Raw genomic sequence first — 9,355 nt, 5'->3', positions numbered from 1 at the left:
CACCAACAAAAGGGGGATATCGAAATTGCTTATGTTAGCACCCACAACCCATTGGCCGATATCTTCACCAAGCCATTAGATGAAAAGACTTTTAGCAAACTTAGGAATGAGCTCAATATACTTGATTCTCGGAATTTTGATTGAAAAGTTGCACACATAGCTAATTCATATACCTTTGATCATGTCTCTTTCATTTGGTACAAATGCATATTTTGTATTCTTCTTGTACCAAGGCTAAGACTAATGTGCTTTCAAGTGTATCTCTATGACTAGTCTTAGATTGAAAGGGAAATGGAGTATTCGGCAAAGACAAGGCTTCTACTCCAACTCTGATGGTAGCATTTATCCTTTGCCATTACTCACAAAACTCCAAATTGGTATGACCTTTCACTCATATTTCTTTTACCAATGGGGGATAAAAGTAAAATGACTCTCAAGTTCTCTGTTTTTAGCGATTAATGCCAAAGGGGGAGAAAGGACTAAGCCCAAAGGACAGCACCACCATATATTAAAATTTTCAATTGGTATCTTATTTGGTTTCAAAATTTCAAGATAGTATAAACATGTCAATTGGTAAAATTTCATTTAATATCTATTTCAAAAAGGGAAATCATCTCAAAAACCCTCTTGAAAACTAAGGGGAGAATTTCTTAAGGGGGAGCTTTTGTTTAGTCAAAGGAAAAGCATTTGAAATAGGGGGAGAAATTTCAAATCTCAAAAATGCTTCTTGCAATCATATTCTTATACCTTTGGTTATTTCTAAAAGAATTTTAAATGATTTGCGAAAACAAAAAGTGGTGCAAATGTGGTCCAAAATGTTAAAATAGAAGAAAGCAATCACTTACATATACATATGTAGAAATTCTTTCAAATTGGTTTAAACTCTAAGTGACTTATGCACTTCTGTCAAAATTGCAAACTAGTTATATTCTTTCACTTTATATTTGCTTTGGTTTGTGTTGGCATCAATCACCAAAAAGGGGGAGATTGAAAGGGAAATGGGTTTAATCATTTCCTATAATCGATTTTGGTGGTTGACGTCCATCACAAACCACGTGGACTAACTAGTTTTTCTAGATGTCATTTATCTCAGGTGCATAAGGTTCAACACAAACCAAGAAAGAAATTAAGTTGGGGACTCAAATTTATTTGGAGCAAGACTTGAGAGTGTGCTGAAAAATGGCGCACAGGACAGTGTTCGGTGCACCAGGCCAAGCAGCACTCCAACCAGCCACTCTCGGGTTTCTTCTGGACGCGCTCCGCTATAATTCACCGGACTATCCGGTGTGCACCGGACATGTCCGGTGAGCCAACGGAGCAACGGTAACCTGGCGCCAACGGTCGACTGCAGTGAACAATAAAAGCGAACGGTGCGTGGGTAGATGTCAGACGGCAAAGTTAGAACGCACCAGACATGTCTGGTGTGCCACCGGACTGTCCGGTGCCGCTAGAGGACAGAGGGTTCCAACGGTCGACTGCTCCAAACCCCAACGGGCGTGCTGACATAGCGCACACCGGATAATGAACAATACTTGTCCGGTGCACCATCGGACTGTCCGGTGTGCCCATCGCCAGCAAAAACAGCTAACGACTAGGAAGTGGTTGGAGGCTATAAATACCTCCCAACCACCTCCTTGAATGGCATCGAAGTTTTCTGAAGTTCCTATTCAATACAAGAGCAATAACATTCACTCCAAGACACATTCCAAAGATCAAATCCTCTCCAAGTCCCAAAATCAACTCAACCACTTAGTGACTTGAGAGAGAGTTTTGTGTTCATTTGTTGCTCTTGTTGCTTGGATTGCTTTCTCCTTCCCCATTCTTATTCTCATAATTGATTTGTAAAGCTAGCAAGAGACACCTAAGTGTGTGGTGGTCCTTGCGGGGTCTTAGTGACCCAAGTGATTAAGGAGAAAGCTCATCCGGTCTAAGTGACCGTTTGAGAGAGGGAAAGGGTTGAAACAGACCCGACCTTTGTGGCCTCCTCAATGGGGACTAGGTTCTTTGGAATCGAACCTCGGTAAAATAAATCACCGTGTTCACTTGCATTGATCTTCGCTTGATTTTTTGCCCTCTTTCCTCTCTCTAAAGTTTCCTTGCTAATATTGATTTGAGTTTGCTCCCAAACATCATCCGCATTAATTGAGCAACTCATAGCAAGAGAAACAATCTTTTGCACTCGAATTTAATTCTAACGCTAACTCCGGCCTTAGTGCAAGTTTAAGTTTGTAAATTTCAGGTTTCGCCTATTCACCCCCCTCTAGGCGACTATCAGCTCCAAAGCTCTGCTCGGCGCCCATCCCTGTGCGCGTCCCTGCTCCCCTTGTTGCTGCTCCCCACCGTGTCGAGCTCCTCACCGTCGTCCAGCTCGTCGGCCGAACTCCCTCAGCTTTGTCTTTGGCCACCGCCGACCCCATGGCGAGCTCGCACAAACTCCATCACCCAGTGCGCCCCTCTGTTCTGCTCCAACCCCTTCTCCACGCCGATGTCTCCTCCCATGGCTATCCCAAACCCTAGACGAGATCCCCTCCTGTGTTGGCCACCGTCTCCTTCACCAGGCGTCCTCCCCTATCCCCTTGCTGTTAGCACATGGCGAGCTCACCCCCTATGCCAGTCGAGTTTGTCACTTCCCCTGGAGCAACACCTTCATCTATGGTGCTCAGCTGCTCCTTGGAGTCTACGGTGGTGATCTCTAAATCCCTTTGTTGTTTAACTAGTTCTTGTTCATATAGGTTCTTGTTAATACCCTGCTAATGCGATGTTCTATGTGTGTTTATGTGTGCGATATGGGGTAAAATCCCTAGAGAATTAGGTGGAGAAGATGGTTAAGTTCAGCGCTCCGTAGGTGTTCGATGATATGCTCGAACTGGTGGCCTTCTTCGCTCTTGCTAAAAATCGAGTTGGAGTATGATGTGGTGAGCCAAGTTGTTTCTCTGACTACTTAGTTAATGAATGATTTGGTTAGATAATTATAGCTATAATGGTATTCGATGTACGATAAAATGACTTGGTTGTGTGCCATGATCTTGTTGATGTCATAATTAGACAGTAGAAGTGTTGTTTGATGTGAAGATAGGTTTGAAATGAAAGTCATGTGAATTGATTGTGTGCTTGATTATGAAGTATACTAGTCTATACATGTGATTAAGTAGGTGGTTTTAGCCATAATCAATGATACGATGTTAAAGTTTTATAAGTATCAAGAATTGGAGAAGCTAAATAGGATCTGAGTTAGGCTTCTTGTTGTTGGGCTGCAAGTATAGTTTTAGTTATGCAGAAAATTTAGTGAAGTAAATCATGTTTTCTATAGAAATGTTATATACAAAAGTTGTAGATAACTTCTTTATCTTGGTTGTGTTAAAATTTCATGACCATAGGTTTAGTAATTTGGGAGCTATGATTTTCTCAAGTCCAGTCTTAGAATCTGTCTAAATTCTGTACTGATTTTAAAAAAATGCCTTGTTTGACTAAGCTAAACTGAGAATAAGTTCTTAGTAATTATAGGATAATTGTAGTACTTTTCTTAAGCTTTCCAAAAAGTTTTGGATCACCTTTTTTGGTGGTTTAGAGACCAAGTTACAGTTGTTTGAACTATAGAGTCTGAATCTATCCAAATCTGGACAGAGAAGTCTGTTTCTGTTAACTGACTTTGATATGCATTGAATTAACCTGAGATGTTTATAAATGAATTGTACACAATTCTATTAGCTTTCGAAAAAGTCTAGGATCACTTGATACGCTTGAGACTCCAGTTATGGATTTTTGAAGTGAGTAGTCGTAGTTGAATTCTGTCCAAATCTAGACAGAATTTACATTTAGCACTGTTTGACCCTTCTAAACGTTGAATCTCGTTGGGATGATAACACCGAAGTTCTAGAGGACTTCATAAGCTTTCCAGGAAGTCCTAGTTTACTATTTTTGGATGAATATCTTGTGAGTTATGAGCTAAACAAATAGCTGTTGTTCTGCTGTCCAAAATCAGCAAGTATTTAAAAAATGATTGCTTGGAGTTTCTTTTGTGTGGGTAACTAGATTTGGTTAGTTCTTGTCTTGATTAATGAAGTCTTGTAGTTGCATATGGTTGTTTATTTTCTTTCTTAATACTTGCTTTAGACTTGAATGAATTAAGGAGGTAAACACTTTTGTGAATGTAAATGAATTGTGATTATTTAGGTTTGTGTAAGTATAGTGAAATCAGTAATACAAAGTAAAATTAAATTAGTCCTTCGTGAGCGATGTTTGGTATAAATAATAATGTGAGAGATAAATTAGCATTTCAGTAATTAGTCGATAAGTTATGATTAGACTAATTGTGTTAAATGTGTTAGTTTTCTTCTCCCCATATGTTAGTCCTAGAAGCCGATAGTGGTGAATTTAATTGGATGAATCTTTTGGTATTATACTCTACCTAAGTACGATAGGACTTGTATTCATTTAAGATTTCTTAATGTTTGAGTTAAATTCGTTTAAATTGAAGAAGCATACTTGTTGTACTTATGATATCTCGACATCTAGTGTTTCCACGTAAGAGTTGTAATGCTTTGCTATAATTGTTTTATCCTATTCATTGTAGGATATCTATCTTGTGCTAGTTATACTTGTTCTCATTCATGTGCATTATGCATATCATTTAGGTATGTTAATTGATCACGTGATGTGGAGGATTAGAGCCAAGTTATTCATAAAATGATGCAGAGAGTGGGCATCTTCGCAAGACGATGTCGTTAGTCGGGCCAACTTAAAGATGGATAAATCAAGCCAGTGCTGGCTAAGAGATGATCGACAAGTAAGTCTCGTCTAACAAACACTAACCTAGTGTTATCCCAGGCAAGCCCCGGTGCATTTGCCCCTTCCTTGTTATTTAAATGTTTTATCACCTTATATGATGCATTAGGTGCTAGGAGTTGTGTGACAAACAATTGATGCATTACCTTTCCTTGGAATTCGATTACTATTTCTTGATACATGTTTTATAAAAAGAACTGATAACGCTTATCCCTGCTTAGAAACTGAAAAATCGTCTGTTTTAAAAAAAGAATGATATGGAACACTGTTATGGGCTTCTTGTTTCAAAAATCAAAGCAAACTTATGGTGATGATTCCACTTTGGCCGGAGTGGGTTCATCATTCGAAAAAGAGTATCCATGCCGGGTATCAAAAAAGGGAAAATGGTTTGAATAAATCTAGACCAGACGCTAAGCTGACAAGGTCGCTCGTATGTGTCGTTTAAGGACCGCAACGATTGTTGGCCAGCTGATCTAGGACCCTTTAACTGGCCACATGCCTCATCATGGGTAAGCTTAGCCTTAGCTGGACCAATACCAGAAAGGCTGGCCCGCAATGGGAGTGGAGAGATGACGAGAATATCGTGTATCCACCTCGCAAGAGGCTGGATGGTGGGGCACTGAGCTCTCGGTTGGCGGGGACCCGTTCTGGTCTTGAGAAACCCGGGTGCGAGTTGACATATGCAAGGGTTAAGTGCTACATATGTCGTGTGGTAGGAGATCCCCAGCTGGGTATTAATAGATTCGGGTCACCGAACTTCTCGGATATGAAGACTAGATCTTCGACCCTCATCGTAGATAATAAGTGAAACTAAAGTTGATAAAAGGAAGCTAGTGTAGGAAAAGTGAATGCTCTAGATTAGGCAAATCTAGATCAGGCATAAGGATCCACTACTAGTAAGCTTTCTGCAAAAATGAGTCTTTGAAACTTGATGAGCCTTACCTTGATTCCCAACAAACTAGCATACCCTTGAGAGTCTTTTCTTTAGTTGGGTAAGTCTTGCTGAGTAATTGCGTACTCAGGATTTTATTCCCTGTTGTTTTTCAGGTTATAATTTTGTTCTGTTGTGGATGGTGCTAAGTGCCGGTGGGCTCAGCCTTCTCATATGTATAAGTATATCCCATCTATAGGTTCTTTATTGAGGATTGTCACTTAAGCTAGCATGCATTTCAAACTTACAAATATTTTATAACAATTCAAAGTGTAACTCTTTTGAAGCACTTTCTTTTGTAATCAACTCCGATAATTGTATAATGTAAACTTATTGTAACTTGTAATCATTTTGCAACAAAGAATTTATTTCCACTGCAAATGTTTGTATGTGAGTTGTGTTTACTTAATCCTATGATCTTGGCGGTAAGTGGTTTATCCAGGGTCCTTAGGACACTCGGACAGATCCTGTTAAGTTGTTTGGTGCACATGCATAGCCGTCTGAGGTCGTTGAGACAAGGACAGGTGCATGTGGGCCCAATAACTTAGGAGGTTCTGTGACAACCCAGATCACAACCCTAAAGTGCCTAGACGCTTGGATAAAGGGGGGTCACAAGCAAACACACTCCAAGGACACGCGGAACCTAAATCACGACTTGCCCGAGGCCAACCTCGGGCGAGAAACACATTCATGACTCGCCTAAGGGCTAGAGCGTGCCCACCTCGGCCAACCACTTTGATCCCAGAACGCGCGTAAGTAATGTAGTCCGTACGACCACTAGCCCCGTTGAAGGTGCCAATGTCAACAAAGGACGACACGACCACGGTCTAATCTACTTTTACCACCCACAACGATGGTCAAGGCGCGAATGCAGGGTACTATTCCCCCACTCTGACCGCTGTTTCAACCACCCAGAGTGTGACTACATGCAACATCTAATCTCGACCTCGACCTCAGAAGAAATCTCCGTCTCGCCCGAGCTCGGCCTCGGCCAACTTCCCCAACAGAGAAGCACATGTATTAAATACCACATGCTCTCTCACGAAGCCCGCTGAAGACCCTTGCCGAGCACTACCTCAATTCGACACACTTGGAAATGCCTCATCCGCACCCCTGTACTGGCCGGGCTTAGACATACGCCCATGCTCCCAAACCATGCCTCGATCTCTATCTAGTCAAAGGAACGGGCTACAGGGATCGGGCGCCCTTCTCCTGACCAAAGACGACAACAAGGATGAGGGCCATCTCCCTGACCATACCGCTACAGGGCTCGAACACATCTCCTCCGACCACAACAATAGTGTAGCAACACCTGTACACCTAGGCCTCCTCCTTGTGACTATAAAAGGAGGTTGGGCCATAGGTGACCAGATGGGCTGGGTTATATGGACCAGCACGAGGCACGACCATTTTGGCATGTCATGATGGTAACTGTGCTGGGCCGACATGAGGCCCATCATGGGCCATGCTTGGGCTTAGGTACAAGCCCATCGGGCGGCACGAGTACGACCCATTTACTGTCGGTCCATTTAGCACGATGCTAGGCATGGATAGCCCATCAAATCGAGCACGACCCAACATGACCTGTTTGTGGCCCAGCCTTACTTGTCTTAATTTAGCCCACTATATATATAAATATGACGAGCTCGACCCCCACTTTTAAGCTATTTTTTGAATTCTGTTGCAAAAATTGAAGAAAAATAAGCGACAAAATAGGAAAAAATAAGTAATTTTTGAGCTATGTTACAGGGCGGGCCTTGGGCCGCCCAACACGGTAGCATGACACAGCACGATAGCTCGACACGACCCGATTAAAACTAGTTAGACCATGCTTAGGCTCAGACTTTGGCCCACGAACGGGCACAACACGACATGCTATTTATCCGTGTTGTGCCTCAGCCCAATTAAATCAGCACATAGCCCATTCGCCACCTATAGGTTGAGGACAACACTTCACCGTTGACTCCTCACCTCACTCTTGATATTGGCACTCACCTCAATCATACTCAGAGACTTGGGACAACTCCCTCTCTCGACTTGCTTGTATCCCCTATTACGAGTACTTAGGTGCATGGTAATACAAGTCTCCTTCCCTCGCAGGATGTAGGGCCATCTCTTGCCCGAACTAGGATAAACCTTGTGTATCTTCTTTCATCAACCATTCGGGACAAGGGCACACAACATAAATTTACTAGTTGGTTAGGACCCTCGGGTTTGAAACATCAATAGTTGGCACACCAAGTAGGGGGCGCTACGTGTTGACATCACATTCCTATCAAAGTTCCGGATGGCAAATCCTGAACGCCCTTTGTCGCTTGGCACGGTGATCTAGTTTGGGAGCCTTGAATTCCTGTCCCTTGGCTACGACTATGACATGGTACTCCTCCCACCAGACACCACACCGATGACGACTACCATTTCTCCCAGCTACGAGGGGCATGCATACTCCTGCTTTCCTGGACATAAGAGGGACACCCAAACCTCCACTGTCGTCCCTCTCACAATAAGAGACGGAGACAAAACAACTGCAATCACACCGTGAGTAGTGCTTTCTGCCTAGCTAACACTTTTGGGCAGGCGGACGGTGCAGACTCCCTTGCGAGGGACCTGTCTGGCATCAGCCTTACTCCAAGAATGACAATAGCTACACGCGTAGATACCACGACAAGTTCATCAGCCCCTCCTCCCATGATCCGGGAGGTAGGATTGATGTCACACTCTTTCCTTTTTGGGATGAGCAATGTCGCCGTAGGCTACTCCTCTTCGATAAGTACTCATATGAGTGAATACACTAAGCTTCTAGGACACCATCTGCGGTCAACCTAGACCTTCTCGCAACCACTCCAACCTCGAAGCGCGTGGACTTCGAGGAAGAAGATGACATGGATCCTGGCCTAGACTTTTCGTGGCTCCACAAACCCGATTCCATGCGACACTTCCTGTCCACGAGCGGCTACTACCTCTCTAACGGCTCCAACGACTATAGCTCAGATGACAAGGGTTACGACCCAACTCGAGAATGCTTCCACGCCAAGCACGAGGAGCACTGAGGAGAGAACCAGCTTGGCATCCTAGGAATGTCAACACCCCAGCACCAGCACCACACATCGAAGGCACGAGGGAACAAGATGTAGTCTAAATTACCGTAGGGAGTCTGCACACACAACTCGAACAACTTTGCGAGATTCAAGCCGAGCTCGGTGAGGAATAGAAATGACTACGATAACTCTGGCAAGTCCTTGAGCAGGATAGAGTAGGTCGAGCCCCCGACGGAGGAGTACACGCCAAATCGCACGATGTCTATCTTGCATCGTCGAGCACGCAGAGGCCGAGCAACACTCGATCTTTAATACGACCAGTCAGAACCTCGCCGCGATAGCAATCTTACGCCAAACAATGCTGGACCCAACTACTACCGAGGGGCACCGAGTCCAAGGCGAGATCAAGGGCCTCCTTGGATGCGCCACAGTCCAGTAGGCCGAGAGCTCTGCCGCCCTGGCTTCGTGGGCCCGCCTCGGAGCACCAAGCGGGCCCCTCCTGTCAAGAGCGAGAGGCCTCGGTCCATCCCGAGCTCGCAAAGGACAAAGCCTCCATGGTTCGAGACCCCACCCTTGGCAACCACCAGAATCACGATGTTTG

This window comes from Zea mays, chromosome 5 (assembly GCF_902167145.1).
Source record: "Zea mays cultivar B73 chromosome 5, Zm-B73-REFERENCE-NAM-5.0, whole genome shotgun sequence".
Classification (NCBI taxonomy): Eukaryota; Viridiplantae; Streptophyta; class Magnoliopsida; order Poales; family Poaceae; genus Zea; species Zea mays.
Note: the sequence above shows the minus strand (reverse complement) of the source record.